We start from the raw sequence: 24361 nt of genomic DNA, 5'->3' as shown, positions 1-24361 counted from the left end.
TCCTGTGTTCCTGTGCCTGGTAGGCTTTTCTAGAGGAAAGTGAAATTCTTTTACCACTATTGTTTGGGGTGATTGCATTAATTCGTTCCTCAGTTTAGGCAGACTGTTTGTCTTCTCTGTGGGGCTGGTTTCTCTGTGGGAGTTGGGACAGACTCTCTTTTATACCACTAGCTTGGTGTTGCACTTTGTCTTGCTTATGCACGCTACAAAGAAGTTAACTGTGTGTGCCTGGAGTCTTAAAAGCAGTGCTTCTTTAGAAAATGTTTTTTTAAAAGCTGTTTAGTTGAATTCTTGACTTAAAGCCTTCCATGGGCCTCAGCACACTTGGAAGGGTCTATTTCAATAGCCATGTATCTGGAAAGGACTTTTCCAGAGCACAACAAATCTAATTCTGCCCCCATGAACAGCTTACACAGAGCTAAATGGAGGTAAAGACAAATAATACGTTTGTAAGGGGTCCACCAACCTGTCATTTCCATGACAAACTGAGGGGTATTTTTTCTTTCATATTTGGCATTCATAATAATTTTGCCAGTGAAAGAATCCTGGATGATGTAGAAAGAATTAAACTGGAGAGTAACACATTTTCCTGCTTGCATCTTTTTAAAACAAAGTGTTGTTTGGGAATAGTGTCCTGAAACTTCCAGGCAGTAACTCTGGACACCAGGTATAAAACGCTGGCCCCTACTGGTGATTGTTTGGACAGCAACCAACTGTGGTATGAAATCATAGGAAAACACAAATAAATGCTATATCATGAGGACCAAAGTCAACATCAATTCCCTAGGATGCCTGGACCAGAATGAATGCACTTTCCCAAATGAATAAGCTTTCCATTGTGTTCTAAAGTACCCCTTCCTTAAAATAAGCATGGTCTAGTAATCAATAAGGCCTGTTAAATGGATTAAAAATGGACCAAAAAATAGATCTCAAAAGGTAATTGTTCAAGTGGACTGGTCTGTGAATGCAGATGATTTTAATTGTATCCCTGATCATGGATTTCAGTCCAAGGGCTATTCAATATTTTAATCAATAATCTGGAAGGAAACATGAAAATCATTGCTGATAAAATTTGCAGATGAAACAGGAACGCATAGAATAATGAGTGGTTAGGGAAGGAATCCTCAGGGAAGTCCAGATTGCTAAATTATATACTACCTATTGTGTATGCATTTGTATTTGGCTAATAGTAAAAGTTAGTACAAAGCAGTCTATGAAGACGGGGAAGACAGTTCTGGAAAGCAGTGCCTCTGGCAGGATAACTTAATATGCGTCTTCTGTGAGGGGCTGTAGTTGAAAGGGTTAGCACAGTCCTCCTGTACAGGGGCTGTGAATAAGGAAAAGGTACCAGGAGTTTCAGACTGCTGGCTCTAGCTGTAGTGACACCGTCCCTAGCCTGCTGTTTTCAGCTTGGTGCCACCAGTATGCAGGTGTTCCTGGAGAAGGCAAAGGAGGTTGCATACAATGGGAAAGTGAAGGGCCCAGAAAACAGATATCTAAGCAGTTCAAGGCCTGGAAGTGCTGCCTTGAAGTAACAGGCTTCAAGATCCTTGATTTATTTAGAGAGAGAAGGATGGGAGGTTCATCACTCCAAAAACAGTGGTGTTCATCCTTTGGTTACTGATGCACTGACAGGAGACCATGCAGGAAAGTTATGCAGAACTGGAAGTTTAAAATTTGCTGGAATGGAATTGGCTTTTGCATGCAAGCCCATGAATATGTAAATTACAAAGTCTTATAAAGAGTCATTTGCAAATAACAAAGCAATAGGAAGGTGAGATAGTAGAGGGAGAATAAATAGAACAAACCCTTCTGAATTCATGAGCTGCAAAGACAAAAGAGGGTGGAAATATTTAGCAGATAGAGTGATTGCTAGAAGGTAAGTGACGGGTTTTATTTTCATTGAATTCTGCTCACCTTCCTGCAGAGCAAAGTACGCTGACTTACCAGCCACACATGGCCTGCAGCAGATCGAACAAGGGTGTAGACATGTCAGAGACATGTACAGTGTCTTGCTGACTGAGAATTAAGACGCTTTATGGGCCTGGGCTCTGTGGTCTGTGTCCTGCAGAAAGGTCACATTGAGGAAATTTATTTACTTTCAGCTGACTTCAGCAGACACCACAGGTGAGATACCCAGTGGAAAAACTTCATTTTGGAGAGATGGACTCAGGAACAGAGTTCTGACTCTGAGCACCTCTGATGCGGGAAAGGACACGCATGAGATGTTTAACACTTACCGTTCACAGTGATCATTATTGTGTAAGGTCTGTTCCTAATCTCAGTAAAAGTCTGAACCGAATAGCTCCCAGACCTCAAAGCTCCTCAATTCGATTTTGTTGCCTGACAAGTGTAGTGATCACAACGTACCAGATGGCACAGTCTCCTAGAGGGATGGAGCTGTTCGGATGCAGTGAGAATATCCGCAGGTTTCAATTTCAGTCCCAGCCCACTGCTAATTTTCTTTAGTCACTGATGCAAAATATTGATTTTGAGGCAGATTTAAAAGTGTTACTGATCCACAGGGGAATAGCAGTACATATTTAAATTCCATATGTTGATTAAAGCTGTCAAAGGTCTTATATGTAATTACCTACGTGTTTTTGAATACATTTAGTTCTCGGTTCTGTAAGGCACAATCCTCAAGATGGGAAAAAAGAAATTACATCAGGAGTACAGCTATAGAGCAAGATGAAAAGAAATGTTATTAAGCATCCCAGACACATGGTCTTGGGCATGAGTCGTTGGTTCCTTGCTCATTCAGTTCAGTGGCTTCTGGATCCATTGCACTGAGGATGTCAGTTTAGAAGGAGATCGCTTAATATTGCAGGTGTTTAGCAAAGTCTTGGTGACTGGGTGAGGTTTTCTCATTCAAACACCTTTCAGGAAAGTTTCCTGGCCAGTGAAAGTGTTCAGTGTGATGGGACTTCCCTAGGCAGTGTAACTACCAATACCCCTGATCTCTCTATGACACTTCGTTCTCTCCTGAATCTCGTTTTCTTCTTTTCTGCCCCTGTGGACATGTGGCCAAATCTATTTTTTACAGCAGTTATGTCTGCTTCAGATGGCATTCCACCTGAGCTTTGTTCCTTGTTGATATTTCAGACACTTTCCCTCAATTTCTGGATTACTTTCTGCCTCTCTGTTGTCTTGTTCCTACTGAATGTTAAGTGGAAGAAGTATAAAAACACAAACCAGAGTCAAGTGTTTTATGAGAAAGAAATTCCTCAACCTTCCACAGGGCCTTGTGTGCCTAAGTTTCTTGGGTGCATCTGGAAATTACGAGCTAAATGTCTGATTAGAGCTAGTCAAAAACATCCTGTCTGAACAGCTCTCAACAGAAAATGCCTGTTTGATTAGATTGGAACATTCCACAGGAACGTGCCAGTTTTGAAAATTATCAAAGTGTTTTATTTCTGCCAAGCTGGAGCTTTTGGTATGATGAATTTGGCACATTTGCATGGCATTATGCTGGGCAAAATGGCGACACTGAAGTGAAGAATTGCAGCCTTTACTGAGAAGTTCCATTTTGATACAATTATTTTATTGTATTTTCAACATTAGTTTTAAAGTGAGAGAGGGTACAGGGGACAGCTTTGCAGGGGAATGTCAAAAGCAGGGCTCATCAAAAAAAATACTTTACGGTTTCAAGCAGCCTGTCTTTAATAAGCTCCAGATTCTGGGCAGCTTGCTTTTCAAACACAACCCACCATCCACCCTTCCCTCATCAGTAGCCCAGTTCAGCCATGCTCTCAACCTGCCCCACTGGGCAACCTGCCGTCCTTCCAGCAAGGAACTTCTCTTTGAGGCTTGTTATGTGACAAGTTTCGCCCCAGTTGCTGCTCAGTTGCTGAGAATGGGCTCAGAAGGCCCATTCTCAGTCTGCTTTTCTCAGGAAGGGATTCAGGGAAAGACTGCAATGACAAACACATGCCCAGGAAGAGTTGACCCTGGGAGAAGAAAAGGTGTGCAATCCCTGAACAGTCTAGTTCTCCTGGACCTATCGAGAGGCATGGCAGAGAGTTTGAACAGGATGCTGTGAAGCATGCAGGGATGCATTTCCCATAGGGAATGGGTGTGAGTGTGCTGCCCCAGGATGAAACCCTTGAGGCTCATCTTGCAACAGGAAAAGCAAGCCATGCACCCCTGGGTATTTCTTTGTGCACTTTGGGAGAGGAGGACAAGTGGTGGGGTTGAAAGGCAGGGGAGCACAGGCTAATGGGGAATTCCCCTTGCACAAAGCCTGATTAAATTTGGGCTGCCATGCAGAGAAGCAGCCGTGTCAGTAAGATTTCCGAAAAGGGATTAGATGCATTAAAAGGAGACAATCTGCATTTGTAATTACACTGCTTGAGATAACATTTCTGTGGAGTACTTAGCTTTGTTGTTTGGGGAATAAACTGATCCGCAGCTGGGTTTGGGACAGGAGTTTGCTGTGCTGAAGACTCTTGCAATGAAAGGACATTTTATTGCTTCCTCCAAAACATTTGGTTGCCAGTTCCTTCTATAGGCAGTCACTGGACTACACTGCCTATCAATTTGTATCTCTGGAGCATTTCTAATGTCCTTGCTTTTTGTTACATTAGTGTGATAAGGTAGGCAATTCTGCTCCACAAGGAGCAAAGTCAAAGCATTATGAAACACTGAAGTATTAATGTAGCTTTCTGTTACTGAATCTGTTGTTGCAAAGAAATACAAGGAAATATAAGTAATGTAAAAATCTTAAAAAAGAAAATTAAAATACAAGTTAAAAAAATCATTACAGAGCAGAAAAGACATGCATGGGGCTGAGTGTTCTGCCGGTGGAGATCTGCACAGAGTCAAAGAAACTGAGTAAAGGAGAACCACAGCCACTGTGTTCTCACATACAAACATGAGACACGTGGATGAACCTTTGGAGAACATGAGTTTCTTGGAGTTTAGTGTATTGCTGCTTTGTCATGAGCACTGCAGCTTTCAGGTGTGGCAGTGGAGGCACAAATGTTTGCAAAGTGGCAATGGTTTCTTTCTTTCAATTCCAGGAGAAAATAGCATTTTCAAGTAAAAAGTAAAGCCTTCAAACACTGTGAAGGGAGAAACAGCCTTTATGGGCCACCCACTCTATAAGGCATGACTGAAGGGAAAGGGAAAGGGAAATGTTTTGTCTCAGAGAATGACAGAAATACCTTTTGAAACCAAACTGCAAACTTTTCACAAGCATGGAGTCAGTCACAGGGGAAATACTAGAGAAGATCAACGGGATTAAAACAGCCTTTTATACTGCCTGTGTTACTTCCTCGTATTCCTTCTACACAAGTAAATGCAAGATTTCCTTGCATGAGTGAGCAATGACACTTGGGTTTGTGTATCTGGGATGTAGAATGCAGATGCACAGACTTACAGCGTAACTGTACTGCAACTCTGTTGATTTTGCAGTTCATGTTATAGGTCTTTGGAAGGTATATGAATTGGTAAGCAGAATCTTGTGAATATTCCCATTAATCTTAGTGCATTTATTTCTGATCATAATGTTAAACAGTGGTATGAGTCTTTTTGGAACTCTTTATCATTAACTCCTGAATAACTAAATGGCCAGGATTAAGGAAATTACTTTTTCTTTTCTGTATTCTTAATTTCTTTTCTTTGGTTCAAGTTCTGATCAGACCAAAGCTCCACCCCAAAAGTCAGAAATGGAATTTCTGGTGGCTACCAAATCATGCGGCTGCCCAGAGAAAGGGACAGATTGGATGCTCACTCAGAGCTGGCTGGGAGAGTGAAAGACCCTGGTTTGGAGCACAGCTGCACCATGGTTAAGGCCTCCTGGTTTTGTACTTAGAGACATTAGAAAACCTTAAACCAGGTCCAGGCAGATCATAGGACATTTTCCTGGGTTACTGGAATTCAAACATTCAGAGAGACAATTTGTTATGCTTGTTGTCTTTACAGGATACTGGTATTGGTATCCCTCTCTAAGTGACTTACACCACAGGACAGGAGAATTTCCTCCCATCTGAGGAGTTTGAGAAAAACATAAAAGAGAGAGCATGTGTAAGCAATAGATATCACAGATGTTTAAACCACCATGGCTTAGCCTTTGAAAAGACTACCTCTGATGTTGACATGGTACTTGTTCTTTCAGAGTTTAGGACTTTTTGGTGTTTTTCTCAGTGGGTCTGGATCTAGTGGTGTCTTTTGCTAGGATTTTTTCTTGCTCTGTGAGAACTTCAGCAAGTCAAGCAGTGCACAAAGGGCACTGGTTGTGGCCCAGAGGACTGAGATATTTGAAAGGGATACGCACATGTAATGCAAAGCTGTGTTTGCTGAGCCTATCCCACTGCTCAGACCTGGGATAGTCATTGTTCTGGTTTCTGCTCAGGTCTCAAGTTGGCTTTGCAAGCCAGATATTCAAGTACATAAAAGGGCCACAGAGACAGCTGAAGACAGATGAAATCTGTGTAAGAGATAGGAAAGTGTTGGGGATACTGTGTCAAATGAGTGATGAGGAAGAGTTTAGGATTGCGCTTTAGCTAAAGGGATATGGAGCCGTGGGAACATAGGCTCCATAGGTACAGTGGTCCATGAACAGTCTGTCTGTAACAGCAGTAATCTTCCTCACAGTGCTGGCTTTTTATCTCTGTCAGAACATGTGTCCCATCCTGGAGAAGACATTAAGGGGTTGAAGTCCCTGGCATGTTTCATCTCCTTTGTTGCTGCTCTGGCTGCACAAAGCTGCACACATACTCTCATTAGCCAAGGTACTTTGATGTTTTGTTTCAGCCCCTGGAGTAGCAGCAAAGCAGATACAGCTTATCGGTGAACCTGGCCAATTATTTCTGAAAGCACAATCTAACCAGCTTTTGTAAAGAGACGTGTAAGGAAGGATACAACACTATACATCTTACAGAGTAGCTTATTCAGAGCTTGAGCTCTCTGGCTCTTGTGATGGCCTTGACTTGTGAAAACCCTGGTCAACCAACAACGGAGGCATCCATCGTCTCCTGAGCTTCACATGCTGGTGTCTGAGTAGGCCAGGTCATGCTGTCTTACTCACTCTTCCCCTTCTTCCTTTTCTCTTCTATTGCAATGATAGTGCTGCTTCTCCCAGCTGTTAAAACCTTTCCTCCAGTATGATCTTCTTGCCAGGCATTTCCCTTCTGAGATGTGCTTGAGTCATCCAGGGGTCAACTGCTCTGACACATTACTGGAAATCTGACAAGGTAGGGGAGCTCACGGAAGCTCCTCCCACTGCTTTTCAGGCCAGCTGAGCTCACCAGAGGCTGATCATTAGCTGCCTGCAGGACAAAACAGGAGGATTGTGTTGGCAATTTGGCACCAGCACTGAACATATTGGTTTCCCAGTCACAGGCTGTTTCCTGGAAACCAAATAATCTCTGTGGCCAGCACAATCTCCTATTATTCTTTATTAGAGAATTTAGCTCAATGCAACAAGCTGACCACAGACACAATTCAATTAACTGGCCTTCTCAGTAGATTTGCTATTCTGATGTAAACAAGGAGGCTGGCACGGGAAAGCAGAGCTTAGCAAGGCCAGACTCACCTTCCAAGAGGAAAATGTGATGAGAATGTATGTGTTGAATGACTGTGGGAGCTACAGTTAGTGCTGAAGCTTAGCATTCATGAATGGTGTGAGTGCAGCCAACCCACCACCCCCACAAGCAAAGAGTCACAGAAGACCTCCAGCCTTTGGAAAACAGTTGAGGGAAAGCATGAATACATTGGAAAAGGACAGCTACATCACAAGTCAGATTGAGGTACCAAACCGCATTTGCAAGCTCTGGTCTCAGCCTGAGGTGAGAGACCAGGCTACATCCGCCTCACCTTCCATCCTCATGGCCCTTCTGAAGGCACAGCCACAGTGAGTGCTGAGCACAGAGGCAGCTGACTCAGGACTGTTGTTCTCTAGGTGCGTGGGGCAGAGGGTGGTTTGGGTTTTTGGTCTGAGCACAGCTGGTTATGAAAACCCACTCAATCCTACTCCTTCAACCCAGATGGGACATTCACCGTACTCCTGATATCTGCTAACCGCTTGTTTTACACAGAGGATTTTTCATTGTCAACATTACTTGAGGATTCACCACCTCCATGTACGAAGATTAGTATTTCAAAGGAAGTTAAACAGACTTTTTTGTGTATATAAAAGTATTCATAAATTCTCCTATTCATTCTTCTTTTTAAGTGTATACAGGAAATTAAAGCAACTCTCTGCTTAGAAATAACTAGCCGCTAATAACAACTCATCTTTAGAGACTAATTTTCTTGTGAAGTAACTTTTTATTCTTTACCACCTCTCAAACAGAGAAAAGAAAACATTTCTGCAAATTCTGCCCATCTCTGCTTAAAATGATTTTTTAACCATATAACTATTTCTTAGTTGCTTGTCCAGATTAACAATAGACCTTTAAATAGGAGAGAACAACCATACCCTTTCTTAAACATGGAAATACTGGAAGAAACTTTGCTAGATAAAGGAGATAATTGACAGACCAGTGCATCCTTTATTTAGAAACCTGTTTGCTGCCTGATAGGCACATTTTGCCTGACATAAAGATATGAAACTTGTCAAAGATCTGAAAATACCACTGTAAAGGCAAAATTACCACTTGTCATTCATAACTCAGATGTTGTTGTCTTTCTGATGACTCAGCTGTATGCCCAGGGGAGCCTCATTGCAGTGTCATCCACGAATGACACAGTCAACTTCCACTTACCACTGTTCCCTGTTCTCTCAGCCCTCACTACTCTTTATATCCCAAAGTTGTGTGATGTGCATATCCCTCTTTCATGCTGCAGACTCAGACACGGTGTGACCGGCTGTGAATTGCTGCATTTCCAGTGTTTATGTGTCCAGATTGCTAAGAAAGCACATGCTTCCAGTGGTGAAGGTGGTTGATCAGGGGAACTATCTTCTTCAGAGTAAGATGCGCTACAGACATATAAAAGATACAGACTCAATGCAGACTTAATTGGATGAAGTCCTACAGTCTGTGTACTTCACCGGATGTCGGCCTGGATGAGCTAATGGTCCCTGTTGACCTTTAAATCTATGAAATGCTGACTGCTAAACTGCTTGATCATGGAGTTTTCTGATAGAATTCTCTCCCATTTCTCTTAGACTGATTCACAACATAGGATAAATGCATTTTTCACACAGTAGTAATTGCAATAGGGGCATCCTTAAATATAAATTCATAGAATGTCTCTGGTCATCTCCTGTGCTTCCCTGCTTCTTTTTCAAGGTTAAAAACTCCTTTTGGTGTTTGGGGTTTTTTTTTCTTCAGAAGCAACTTTCAGATAATTTTGCAATTTCTGAATGTCTGCTGTGATTTTTGTGAAGGGTTGGTTGGCAGGAAAATTTTTTGCTAGAGAGGGTGTCAGTGCAGTGAGAGCAAAGCAACCTCTTTAAAATGCTAGAGCTTAGACATGTGGCTGGCAGACACCAGCTATGTATTGCTATCTCATGCAGTTTTCCCCACCTACTCTGTGATCAAAGTCACCTTCTGCCCTTCCCAGAGCATTGTGTAGGTGGTGCAGTGTTCTGCCCTGCTCACCTGCTTGCCAAAGTAAGAATGAAAAAACTGCTGCCCAGAAAAGGGCTGAATAGCCTATAACTGTCAGTGTCTTGTGTAATACAGAAATGCTTTCACACAGGGAACTTCAAAAGAGACAGAATAAATCACAATCAAATTAGAAAAGTTGACTATGCTGAAATATACAAGAGTCATTTTACCAGGGATGTTGATTTTAGAAGAACAAAGACAAAATTAAAATAACTTCAACTCACTCTCTTGCTCATTTAGTCAAAATCAATAGTATCATCACAAAAAATTGCTGTTTCAATACATCAGCATTTTGGATCCAAAGTCATTCTGGCAGTTCTAGTGTCTATAAAAAGTAGAGTAATGAAATTAAGAATGACAAATTGTTGAACTAAGCCTGCACTAAGTTTAGAAATTTATAATATAGGAAATAACAGCCTATCACTCTCCTGAGGAAGAGACTACTAGCCATCTAATAACAGGTCATCTTCATCTCTAATTTTTGCAGGTTTCTGTAAAGTAAGGTAATTAATGTGAATGTACGTTTTATGAACAAGGTGCTTGCAATATCTGCCCTTATAAAGAAACCTGAATCCTCAAAAAATACTCTCCTTCATAATAGCACCCATGGGTTTTCAAACAAGATTTCTCTCGGTCCTGCTCTCTCTGGGACTGGGAGCGGTGCCAGCAGAGAATATGAATGTGGATAGGGATAGCTCGTCAAATATTTTATGTTCACACTGATTATTCACCATTCATCACAAAGCTGGACCAATGTACAAGTCCTAGACAGAATGTGTAGATTTCCTGAAATGCTGGAAGGATACCGGAATTTATGGTTTCTCCTGTGGTGATGTACAATGTTTGTGTGTCACTGATACGTTCTCTGTCTCCGTCTGGTCAACTGGGATCCAGCAGTTGTACTGGAAAAAACGATGGAGGCAAAGTCATAGCAAGGCGTCTTTTCTCCTTATTTGCATTACCTAGATCAGTGCCAGGCCCTCTCAGAAGCGAGGAAAATGATTGGATAGCTTTCCTATACACTGACAGTAATAACCAGAGACAATTGCCTAGAAAGTGCCTTAGACAGTATGGCTATTGTGCATCTTCTTTAATATTCTTTCCTTTACAACAGCACTTAACCTCAGTACCTCACAGGTCTTTTTATTTACTGTAGGTGTGTAACAGGCTGAGGTCTTCAATCATTTTTCTATAATCTCTTATCTAGTTATGATGACAAAGTTGGTGCACGCAGCAGTTATTCCCTAGATTGTGTCCTTGAATTGAGCCTCATTATTTTATCATTTTGACAATGAACTGCATTTACCATCAGCTGGCACTAAATGTCAAGATAATCAAAATCTCTGGGAATCTGGTTACACTGCTTCCTGTTATTTGCCCATCCTCCAGTTTCTGCATCATCTGTAAACTTGGAGTTCTCCAGTCAGATTCTGCTCTCCATTTTTTAACCTGGCTAACTCTGAAAGTTCTCTAATAAAGTCTGTGGAATTACTCCAGAGTGAATGAACGGAAACCAGAGCTGGATATTGCCTAGGTTTTTAACAACCTCATCCAAGTAATTGTGTATTTATATATAGACACATGTTATGCACAACAGATGTCCTAAAGCTGACCTTGAGGACACTCTTCATCTATTCTGTTCCTATGCCATTTTTCTAGTTGACGCCCTTTTTACCTCACTCCTCGGTGTTTGTTTGAACTTAATTCAGTATTAATAATGACATTCTTACTGTTATGAATGAAGTTTTGGCAAATTGAAGATTACTTTCAGGTTATGCTTACAGTCTTCTTTCCCCCTTTCATTTTATTGATTTTTTTCTTCTCTGCCGGATAAAGGTTTTTTCTTCTCTGTAACAACAAAGCATTACTGCATAGCAGACTGCTACACAGCCTAGAGACGATAGGTTTACTGCACTCCCTGGGATAAACAATAAAAAACTTGCAAATTGCCTGAATGTATGGAGTTTGATACTCCACACAAATGTGGAGGAAAAACCTAGCAGAACTGCTGACCTGTCACATAACTCTGCAGTTTAGTATTATGAAATCCTTTCACTTTCCTACACCTCTGGAACACCGGTGTGAAGCAGAAAGCAAAACATTGTTTATCTTTACAACTCTTTCCCCTTCATTTCTATTTCTGCCACGCTGGTGAGTCTTATTGCCTGTCATAATTACAATTTTCAGTATAACGTCCCCAGAGCAGATCAGAGCACACAAGAATAGTAAGAAGGCAGATGCAACTCACTGTCAGGACGTTTATGCCAAACATTGCTGCACACTTTGAAGGTGTTACATCTTAAATAGCTGGTTTTCCTGCTTACTCCTGTTTCCAAAACTTACCCTTTTCCCCACAGTTTGTTGGTTTGCATTTTAGTCCCTAAATTCTGTCACAGTAGCGGGAGACATGGAATCAAGTTTTCTTCCAGCCTGCAGCACCTAATATTGTCTGTCCCGTGGAAACAGGAGTAATGTGATCCTGTAACTCGAGACTGTCTCATAATGTGCACACAGGAGGGAGTTCAAGTGTTTTTGGCATTACCTAACTCCCAAGAACTCAGCTTTTAGCTCTAATGTTAACTTGGCAACATGTGGTACAATTTATATGTATATTTCTATGCAGTTTCCTAGGTTTTTAACACAAGAAAATATAAATAGTGCCACGTGCAAACGAAACAGCCCACCCACATGGTCCACATGGTTTTGAAATACAAGCATCAACAGACATTGCTCTACCCTGGGTTAAAGGTCTAATGTCACTAGTTAGCTGCTCTGTTGGGGCTTGCAGACAAGCCTTATAGAAGAGAGGCACCACACTGAATCATAATTCAAACGATGTGGGAGAGGAAATGTACATTTTATGCCCACTTAAATATGCAGTTTTAGGGGATTTGGCTTGAAAGTGAGTCTGAGAAAACACGAGTGAGATCTCTCCCTGCTCCCTCTGGGCCACAAGTGAGCCTGTTGCTCCTCTGTGGTAAAAGATGTGAACAGACTTCATCTTCTAGTTAAGATGCTCATTTTTCACTCCCTACAAATAATGTCATAAGAAATATCAAAGAGCATCTCTCACAGGGAAAGTGAATGTGAGATGGCCTGGGTACCAGTTAAGGCACCTTATCTGAAGACAGAAGATTTTTAGGGTTAAAAAAAAGTGGAAAAGCCCATCTCTTTCTGTGTCCTGCAGAAAAACATAGAGCAAACGCAGAGTAGCATGAAAATCAGCTGAGTTGAAGAGCCAGAGATGTACATGAATGTTTCCTCAACTTCAGGATTAATTTCCTGCTGAGCTTCAGACAAAAGTTCCTGGACACTTTCAAAGAAATTGTCGCTGTTTAATGATGATTGAAGTTTCCAAACCAGAAACTGGTCCTTAGGGCTTTGCACTCTCTTCCTGACCTTCTCATGCCCAAAGATAAAATGAAGGTAGAGAAGGCAATGAAGTTGTGGCTCTGACTTCTGCTCCCCACTTCAGGAGCGGGAAATATGTAACCATTTCTCACTGCTTCAGTGACAGAAACCAGTCAATTGGATGGCTGGTAGGCTGGATGTCAGGCTAGCCTGGCTCTCAAACATCTTGCAAGTGCCAGTGGAGAGGAGAGCAGCAACAAGGGCATTGCCCCTCTGACTCCCTTGGAGTGGAGCAATTCTCCCATAATCTGAGCATGTCACTCTCACAAGGCTCACAATGTGCAGAGCTGTCCAGTAGTCAGCAAAGGCAACGAAATGCCAGCCTTATCTTCTTCAGTCAACAATGGTCCTTTGATTGTAAAACATGACTGACAGTTTGCATGCCTGGATTTCAGACAATGGCTGTGCAACATCCTCTGATATCAGTGAAATGTACATCCCATGAACTGAGGAAGGTGCAGAGGGCACAGTTATAAATGGGTATTGAGTGTATTTCATGCTGCTGGAATGGAAGGGGTACACCATGTTTTTTCTCTGACTGGCTTTATCTGCACTCTGTAGGATGAAGTATCTCCACTGTGCAAAGATGATGAAGTGGCAGGGGCACCTCAGAGTTCTGACCAGACATGCTCTGCCTCTCAAACCCACTGCAGGGCTCAGGAACAGGTCACTGTGATCTGTCTTGCTCAGCTCCTCCTTGCAGGGAGAGCACTTTTCCCACTCTCTCTTGGCTGGATACTGCTACTGGAGCCTTTATCAGCTTTGTGCTCTGAGCAATAGCATGTGTAGAGCACAGCAGTGGAAAGAGCATTCAAAATATGTTTTCTAAAGTGACTTCTCCTCAACAGAAATCCAGCAGGGTAGAGTGTTTTCATGGGAAGTCCTCATGTTCACCTGTAGTAACACATAAGACAGGCAAAGTTGGAGCACAAATGCAGATGACGCCTTGTTCATGCACCTGAAATTATCTCCCCTGTCCCAACAGCCTGCTCCAAACTTCAGAAGAACATAAAAAAGTTTTGTATAAAGCTATTACCTCTGACTTCAATAAGTTTGCTTACTGCTTCCATTCAAACATGAAACCAATTTTTTTTATGGCAGCTGTAAAACACCACAAGCAGCAGATGTATCAGGGTAGAGCTTTTGCTACAGCAAAGTGTGCTGTGGTGCAGATGGAGTGGGGATACTCCCAAAAAGAAGAGAATAAGGAAACCAGAGGTGCCACAAAGGTTTGAGGTTGTAGGGAGGCAGTAATTCAACACAGGACCTGGGGACAATTGATGGAAAGCTCCAAAATGGGTGCAATAAAATTTAGTGCTAGTTGGATGCTGTGGAGACAGCTTTTTAATTTGCAAGTCTCTTCTTTCCAGTACTAGCAATTGCCTTTCTGAGGGAAGCTGGAAGATATTTCTTTGAGTATTAATCAATGTATACCATAGTTTTCTAGCCATTTTCTTTTTCAGGTTCACTCATAACAAGTTCCACCACCATGCAGCCATTTTGAAAGAACATATAACAGAGACTACAATGAAATATATTGAAAAGTGACTAGTAGCAGTTTAAGTGAATTATTAACAACATTACTTTTCATCAAAGGCATAGATTTATCAGCAGAGTAATACAACATTCCCACAATCTTAATGAGAGATGTTATGCAAATCACATTCTTGAACATAGGTTTTGAGAGAATTCGCCTGCACACATTATGGACCTAAGAGCGGAGACAAGACATGGTTTGACGAGAGCAGCTCAAAATAGTGCATATCTTGGATATGTATGCACCTAATTTCTTAATTCTCACAAGCACCTGGAGTCTGACATCAAAAATTATAGTAGATGCACTGATTTGGCTGAAGTCAACATAAGGTGATTACAGTACAGAGGAGACGTTAGGAAAAAATGCAGCATAATTTATGTCCATTTCAATTGCACACGGTATGGATTCACTCTCTGGTGTTTGATTTAGGACCTGTTGAGTTGCCCACTGAGAAAACTATCATTTAACTCATTCTAGAATAGCTATCCTGGGCTCTTACATTCCCAGCAGCAAAATTGATTTCCCACTCTCAGGCCAAAAAAATCATTCCAAAGAATTTAGCTGAGACATGCTGGTGTTCACGCTCTCTATATGTGCACACATACACATCTGTGCTTGCATGCGCATGCATGTTTCTTATTTAAGAACAGGAGGTCACACCTCTGTAGCATGACACTGATGCTATAATCTTAAATTAATGACACCATAAACCTCAATAATGTTTCTCTGGATTTATTCCCTTGTAAGAGGGAGCAGAATCTCACCCAGTTCCTTGACTAATCAGAAATGTCATTCCTCCTGATGTCATTGCTAGCCTGTGTTCACAGTCACTGAGCTACAGAAATTCATCCCACCTCATATTCAGATGAAGAGGTTTTTGTTAATTTAATTAAAGTTTGTGTTCTTAAATCTACTGGAAAATATGGGATGTTTTGAAAAATATGTATATATCCTTTTGAAAGATATTATAAACTCAGACTGTTTCAAGTATATTTTAATTTGGCAAAATAATCTATCATGTCTATATATTCAGTCATAAGATTTTGATGATCAACATTTTTTATTGAAACTGTCTTTAGAAAATACTTCAAAATCTGATCCACCACCTCTGTTATAATTCATGAGGGTATGTAATTTTTTATTGACTTTATGAATAAAGTGCTTATCTACATTTATAGTTATGTCTGCATACAGTGTTCCCTGGGAAAATGCACTTGTAAATGCATTGATATAAAAAAAAGAGTTTCTTTTCCTCCTTATGAGCTTAATTCCCCAAAACAAAAGTGCACAGCCCCATGCAGTTACCCAAGAACAGCTCCTGCTCTTTAGACTCTCACTGTCAAGGATAAAGAAGACTTAGTTGAGTTCAGAATTTGCTTAAATAAATAAAATCCAGGAAATCACTATAGAAAAGCAGTGCAGCACCCTCTAGTGTGCACACATTTAGATCAGGAAATAATATGGCTTTATAAATCCTGTCTAACCTGATGCTGACCCACCAGTCAGCCCAATGTTTGAGTTAGGTTCTGTCACTAAAATCCTGATTGATCTTATGTAATTTGATTCGCTTTGTTTCAGTTTCCTCACCTGTAAAAATCAGAAAATAATTATTCTTTTTAAAAGACCTTAGACTGTTCCAATAACAAGATCCTCCTGTATGAAAAAGTGGGCTTTTGTAACCATAACTATATGATGGAAGCTAGAGTGACAGCTCTACCTCCTGAAAATGTACTCTGCACCAGTATGGCTAGGTAAGCTCTCTTGTGTGGTGCTACACCTCATTTCTCATCTAAACTTTTTTTTTTCCCAATACAAGTAGCACCAGCAAAGCAATGCCATATGGACCAGGATCATGAGCTGTAGTGTCGGGTTTTCAAAGCTAGTCAATAATGTTTTGTACTTCTGCATCTTGGAAAGTCTGCAGCACATTGACTCATGTAAACTAGGATAAGTCTCTCACACATTAATAATTCCATAATCTTGCACTTTATTTCTGGATATAGTAAAAGGATTGGACTTGCTTGGAGAAGCTGAGTGAGGAAGGAGAACAGAGGTTTTTTCCCTGCAGGATCTTTTAATGAGATAGTTAGTTTTCCAAAATGCTTGAGCTCTTACCCTATTCAGAGGCAACACTTGACTAGAAAACTTCTGAGGAGCTGGTCTTTCACGTCTACATTTTATTGTACTTTACCATTCTCCAAAGCATTCCTGTTGGTGGTAATTGAGCATAGCTGTTGCCAAAAGCTGATGTCAGATGTGCCAAAGGAAGCACTTACCGACAGCTTGAATAAACTGGAAATGATGTGAAAAAGTAAGGTTAATGTGCAAAAGCCTCTACTTAGAGTGATCTCTCGACAGGACTTTGCCTGGGACTGCAGTCATCATGCATGTATAAGTGATACACACATATATGTGTATATATCCTTTTCAAGTCATATTGCCGTTCCAGTGCATAGCCAGATATATAAATTCCAGGCAGATATAGACAGGATATCTGTTTGTTAACACTAGGGGAGGGGACTGTGTTGCAGAACTGGATCTGCAATGTAATAACCAAGCACTTCTTCGACAGAACTTGTTGGGTACAAACCGCTTAATCTTTAACTTCTCTGACTCAAGCATGAAGTGACAAAATAATTAAGGTCATTAAGGACCTGTCTATGCTTGACAGATATGGAGCAGATGAGGAAATAAGTGCCAAAACACTCAGGCAGGTGAGAAGCCCTACTGCCATCTCTATAGCTGGTTTTCACATGCCATGATCTGCCCATTGCTCGAGCACATGCAAACTCTGCTCAAGAAGACCAGGTTCAGGCCAAGCTTTCCCTAGTTAAACAAGACTTTTACCATTTTGGAGAGTGCCATGAACTTTTCTTCCTGCACGCCAGCGAGGTTCCTCTCCTCTTGCATATAGCAGTCACTTCAGTTACAAGTCACAAGGAAGGCACTTCCCTTCTTCAGTTCTCTTTAGACCTTGCAATCAAAAACAAATACATATCTATCAAAAATAGACCTGAAGGGGGGAGCCCTTTATTTCTCCCTTTGCAATAAGATCCAAGGCATAAAGTCAGAAGACACCGGTGTTTTTACATACCATAAGAACTGGAACATACGAAACCTCCAGAGTTTTCTTAATACTACCTCCTGATTTTGAGTCTGCAATGATCATAATTTAAAATTAGAAATCTATGATTTCAAGAAGAAGTGGGAAAAAACGTTTGTGTTGCAGTCAGCAGTCTTCAAAGTCAGGACTCAGATTTTCCATTTTGGATCATTTTGTGGAGTCAGACTAGGACTGTGTGCGCAGAAAAATGACCAACGCATATGGCACAAGTGGACATTTTTCTGAACATATTGCAAGAATTCCCTTAATAATTTTTTAGATATTATCAGCTCTTTCAGTATTGTGCTGTCAGTATTGCTGCAGTGAAACTGTCTGTGGGCCAGGCCTGCTGCTTGGCGGTGTGTGAGGAACAACGTGTACAGAACAAAGGGACTGTATATTCTCTCCAGCTGCCATAAAGCTGGATACTATTATTGTTCTGCCCACATCCACCAGCTGGGATCAAGCCCTTTCTGAGCAGCATAAGGCTAAGACCACATCTAGTCTAGGATTTAGACATGTGATTTTAACTTGTTCAAGCTAATTAACATATTTCAAAACGCTATATAAAGCTAAATGCTTGGACCTGACCTTGTGATAAATTCAGCTTCAGGAGATCACCTTGGAAAGTACAAAGTGATTCTTAGCTAGAACTGTTAGAAGACTCTAATTCATCTAAACTACATTTAGGCATTTTAAAGACAAGAATGAAAAACATTTTTTCATTCTAATGTAATGGTGGGTAGTGCACGGCAGTTAAATGCTACTCTGTATGCATCTAACAGCAGTACTGGAAAAAAAATAGAAAGCTGCAGAGAAGCTGAAATGAAACCAACAAAGTGCACATAGGGTGGATGGTCATTGAAACAGGTGCTTTTCTTATATGCCTTAAGGTGAATTATTTCTGTGTTGGCTCTGTGATAAGGCAGGGAGAAGAGTACTAAGCAGCATTATTCCTGTGCTTCTCTTGCCTTGTTGCACAGAGAAGTACAGATGAATCGAGTCCTGCAAGTGCTGGTTCTTTTGCTGGTGCAAGGATGATGTAGTCTTGCCTTGGTATGCCTGTGCTTGGATGCTGCTTGGGAGAGTTTTCTTCCAGTCTGTGCCCACCTGCTTCTAATACACCTGGGCTCACATCAGCCCACAGCTGGCTCCCACTGTGGTCCGAGGCAAAGAGCCTGTGGACCCAGACACACCTGGGAGCTGTGCAGCAGCATCCCAGAGGAGGATGGGGCAGAGAAATCCTGGCACAACGTTGGGCTGCACTCCCCTGAAGGGAAAGAATACATCCACTAATGGATTTCAAGACAGAAAAAGTGCAGAAATCTCATCATTTGTGCTAGCACAATTTTTATGTGTCTTTCTAACACTGAGCCACATTTTAGGAAGGACACCAGAGTTTGACCAGATGGCACCGAAGACAGGCAATACTTACAAGCAGGTGCTTTCAAGAGCCCTGTTTCCCTCTATGGTCTCTGAGCATATCTCAGAGCCGTCCTGTGTATTTCTGTCACTCAGAGCAAGCACTGAGACCCTAATGCACCAGCTGTACCTCTTTCCTTTGTATTCTCCACATTTGGGCTTTTCCACCATCATCTACGTCTTGCATGTGCCAGATTCAGAAGGAGATTTCACAGCTTTATGATAGCTATGTGCTTAACGAACAGCATTGTATTGGCAGTCTTCAGAAAAAAAAGAAGGCAGCATGTAATTTTTGATTGTAAGAAGCTGGAAAGGGAAACATCCCTTTTGGAATACTATCAAATCATTTCTGAATCAAAGTTTATCAAACCACCTAGACTGGCAGTGCCATGTGTCTCATAGTGCTCTCTCAGTAAGACAGAGTGTGATTTCTGCATTTGCAGGAAGCTTTCTGCACAGTCTGAGCAAACAGCAAATCCAGAATGATCAGCTTCAATTGCCATTGTTATTTTAAAAAGCTTGCAATGGCAAATCAGGATGAGGCCATGACACATCCATGATGGAAATTAAATGGAATTTCAGGAGCAAAATTCATTCATAGAAACATCTCCACTATGCCCATTATGCACATGCGGCAGACTAATATGATACTATCATTGAACCACATGTTGAAACACTAACTCATGGTGAAATCATGAAGCTAGTAGGTTAGTATGGCCTCAATGCAGGGATATAGATAAATCAACATATTACTGTAAAGATTTTCCATTGTGATAATCCTGGTTATGTGTAGGTAAACCCTTCATCATGAAGTGGAGAATTCTCTTGTACTTTCCACACATCTGAAATGTCTCCTGTTTAAATTGAAATCAAACAAGAAAGTCAGAACATAATAATATTGTAAAATATTCAGCTCTTGTGTACTATGCTCACTCCAGATTTGCCCATCTACAGTTTCGTCAAAACAGTATCTTATTACTCTGTGGGTAGCAATTAACCTTTATCCAGCAAGCTCATTTATCACATTAGGTTTCCCAGGAAAGCAGCCCAGGTATCAAGGCTGATGCCCAGTATGTCCTCGCCTAAACAAGGCTAAGACTTCAAAAAAGTTTAAAGAATTTTCCTTTATTTCATTAACAACAAGAATAAAGTCCTGTTGCTCCATAAATATGTACTGTGAACAGGAAATAACACAACACTGGCAACAAGAATTTCATTTACTAAATAATGCTTCTTCCTACTTAGAGCTGCATTTTGTCAGCTTCATCTCTACAGCTCTACAAGGTCCCTGTCCTCCTCTGAATCCAGACCTAGGTTGTAACAGAAGGCAGGAGGGCCTGTGTCTCACTTCAGCCATCTGCAGCCTTATGTCTAGTCCAGCCAAGACATCTGATTCCTGTCTACTTGGCAGGGCACCTCTAGACTGCAGTTCATCCAAAAGACAGGCAACTAAGGAGAGTGGGGTATGTTGCAGGTATTTCTCCTGAATTGAGAAAGCTGTTTGGAGTGAATACTCAGACTGTTTGATTTATATTTTCGTTGTTAATGTGAAGGGAGAGATCTGCCTGCCCTAGCGAGGTTCATCCTGCAGCACCTGTCTACGCATTGCACTACAGTCATGCCCCAGGGTCCCTGCTGGAATTGGTGTACCAATGTGGCTCACACCCTGCAACAGCCAGATCTGAACCTTTCCAAGAGAGACAAACAGCCTAATGGGACAAGACAGAAAAGCACAGTGTCAAAGTGACTCCCTGAGCTCCTACAGCAAGTAAGTAGCAAAGGGACGAGAAAAGCAAGGCAGCTTTAGTCTCATGTGGGCCTCTCTCCATACACATCAAATTGCACAGGGCTTTGCATTAAACTACTTATCTTTATCCATCCTTCAGGTTAGAAAGGTCACTCTGGGTCTTTCCAGCAGGAATATCAGTGAAGAAAAACAAGATCAGCTTTGGCAAAATAAAATAGAAGGAAAAAAATAATTCTAACTTCTTGAGTGAAAATTAAGTGTATGGGCTACATTCTTGCCAAAGCTCTGCCTAATTCAGAGATAGATCCAGAGGCTGGTCAGTTAGCACATAATATGTTTTTCTGGATATTACAACCTTTGACTGCATTATATTAAAAGGAGAGAGAAAAAGATGTCAAAAAAAAGTGTGTAAGAGAATGGGAAGAGTGTATTTTCCATGATATTATTGAAGCGGTGTCTTGGCCAAGTGAATGGTTTCTTCTTCAGAGTTAAGGACTGGAGAAAGGGCTGCTTTGGGCAGGACATCCTTTTTATATTGTTCCATGCTGGCTGTTTTGGGCTGGGCTTACTTTATATTAACTCATTGTTTCCCTCCACCTTCAGGGACAGGGAGGTATTTTTTTTTTTCACTGTCTCAACAATACTCTAAACTTGCTGAATGTCGTTTCATAGTCTGAAAATCATAGAATCATAGAATCACTAGGTTGGAAGGGACCCACTGGATCATCGAGTCCAACCATTCCTAACGATCCCTAAACCATGCCCCTCAGCACCTCATCCACCCGTCCCTTTAAACACCTCCAGGGAAGGTGACTCAACCACCTTCCTGGGAAGCCTGTTCCAGTGCCCAATGACCCTTTCCATGAAAATTTTTTTCCTGATGTCAAGCCTGAACCTCCTCTGGTGGAGCTTGAGGCCATTCCCTCTTGTCCTGTTCCCTGTCACTTGGGAGAAGAGGCCAGCTCCCTCCTCTCCACTACCTCCTTTCAGGTAGTTGTGGAGAGCAATAAATAAGGACTCCCCTCAGCCTCCTCTTCTCCAGGCTAAACAACCCCAGCTCTCTCAGCTGCTCCTTGTAAGACTTGTTCCCCAGCCCCGTCACCAGCTTTGTTGCTCTTCTCTGGACATGCTCCAGAGCCTCAACATCCTTCTTGTGGTGAGGGGCCCAGAACTCTTCACAGTACTCAAGGTGCGGTCTCACCAGTGCCGAGTACAGAGGGAGAATAACCTCCATGGACCTGTTGATCACACCGTTTCTGATACAAGCCAAGATGCCATTGGCCTTTTTGGCCACCTGGGCACACTGATGGCTCATGTTCAGTCAGCTGTCAACCAACACCCCCAGGTCTTTCTCCTCCAGGCAGCTTTCTAGCCAGACTTCTCTTAGTCTATAGCACTGCATAGGGTTGTTGTGCCCCAAGTGCAGGACCCGGCATTTGGCCTTGTTAAACCTCATGCCATTGGTTTCAGCCCAGCAGTCCAACCAGATCTGGTCCCTTTGCAGAGCCTTCCTACCCTCCAGCAGATCCACGCTTCCACCCAGCTTAGTGTCATCCGCAAACTTGCTAAGGGTGCACTCAATGCCTTCATCCAGGTCATTGATAAAGACATTGAACAGGGCCGGACCCAGTACTGAGTCCTGGGGAAGCCCACTTGTAACTGGCCTCCAGCTGGAGTTAACTCCATTGACCACCACTCTCTGGGCCCGGCTATCCAACCGGTTCTCAACCCAGGAGAGTGTGCGTTTGCCCAGGCCAGAGGCTGAGAGTTTCTGAAGCAGAATGCTGTGAGAAACTATGTCAAAGGCTTTACTGAAGTCCATGAAGACCACATCCACAGCCTTTCCCTCATCCAGTAGTCGAGTCACTTTGTCATAGAAGGCAATCAGGTTAGTTTGCAAGACCTGCCTTTCGTGAACCCATGTTGACTGGGCCTGATCACCCAGTTCTCTTGCATGTGCTTCATGATAGCACTCAAGATCACCTGTTCCATGACTTTCCCCAGCACTGAGGTCAGACTGACAGGCCTGCAGTTCCCTGGATCCTCCCTGCAACCCTTCTTGTAGATGGGCACAACATCAGCCAGCCTCCAGTCTAGTGGAACTTCCCCAGTTGGCCAGGACTGCTGGAAGATGATGGAAAGGGGTTGGGAAGGACATCTGCCAGCAGCTTTAATACTCTTGGGTAGATCCCATCCGGCCCCATAGACTTGTGGGTGTCTAGCTGGGCAAGCAAGTGTCTAACCACCTCCTCTTGGATCGTGGGAGCCACATTCTGCTCCTCTAACTCCTGGGTTTGTACACAGGGGGAACAACTTCCCTTACTATTAAAGACTGAGGCAAAGAAGGCATTAAGTACCTCAGCCTTGTCTTCATCCCTTGTCACTGTTGTTCCTTCTGCATCCAATAGGGACTGAATATTCTCCCTAGTCCTCCTTTTCTTGTTAATGTATTTGTACCAAATCATTGAAGAGGCGCCAAGCAAAAATGGTTGTGCATTAAAAAGCCAGCCTTTGTCCTGCTGGAAGGGGGTTGGGTAATGCAGTCTCACACAAAGCCTTTATCCTAATGATGTCAGCTGTGAAATTCACTACCCACATGCAAAAGCACTTCCTTTCTGTGGGGCTATAGGAGTTCAAGCCTCAGCATTTCTGTCGTCTTGTTTGAACCATCTCCCTGACAGAAGAGATGGTTGCTAGGCAAACAGCCAGACCTCCCTCCATGGCAAGATATCAATGCATGGTCTTCCTACACATCCTGGAGATGGGGGCTTAGGATCCTGCACCCGCACAGCCCATGCCTCCTGCACACTGAGGAGCCTTTGTGCTTTGCCTTGGTGCAACTTAGCCTACAGAAAGCTCCCTGCAGCTGGCAAAATAGTTGGCACCGTGGCTGTTATCCCACCTCTCCTCCACTGCCCAGCTTGGGAGAAGAGAGGAAGAGCAAGGATGGATCTCATATTCTGATTTGTTGCTCTACCACCACCTTTGGCTGGAGTGTTCCAGCAACACAGCCACTTGTGCATGCAGCAACAACCAGCTGAGACCATTAGCCCCTGGCATACCTCAACTCACTTTGGGGGCATAAACTGAGAGAGAGCAACTCCTACCAGCATCCTGCAGAATTCTTCACAGCCCCCAGCTCCTGTCTGGATTTGGAGGGCCTGGTGCAGTTATTCAGCATAGCAGTGAAAAGCTGCCTCTGTGCAGTGTTGCCTGACTGCTGGGGACTCAGACCCAGGCAACCCAGCTCTTCCCTGCCTGATCCTGGCATCTTGACATGCTAGAGTGCAAACTGAAAGAAATGTGAAGTAATGCTCTGAAGAGGAGCAACCTCCTGCCTCATTACAGATCTTTGATCTCAACGTGTATTTTATTCACCTCAAAGCTGTTTCTGGACAAGATGTGGTCAGTGAAGCCTCACCTTTTAAATTAAATGTTATTCTTTCTCTCTTTCAGAAGAGGCAATAGACATTTAATTTCTTATATTAATTTCTCCAATAAAGCACACAGCATTTCTCAGCTGACAAAGCGTTTTGCCACTGACAGCACTGTTGTGTAATTCCAACCTATTTGCATTCCTCATC

This window comes from Cuculus canorus, chromosome Z (assembly GCF_017976375.1).
Source record: "Cuculus canorus isolate bCucCan1 chromosome Z, bCucCan1.pri, whole genome shotgun sequence".
Classification (NCBI taxonomy): Eukaryota; Metazoa; Chordata; class Aves; order Cuculiformes; family Cuculidae; genus Cuculus; species Cuculus canorus.
This window is presented reverse-complemented; position numbering follows the sequence as displayed.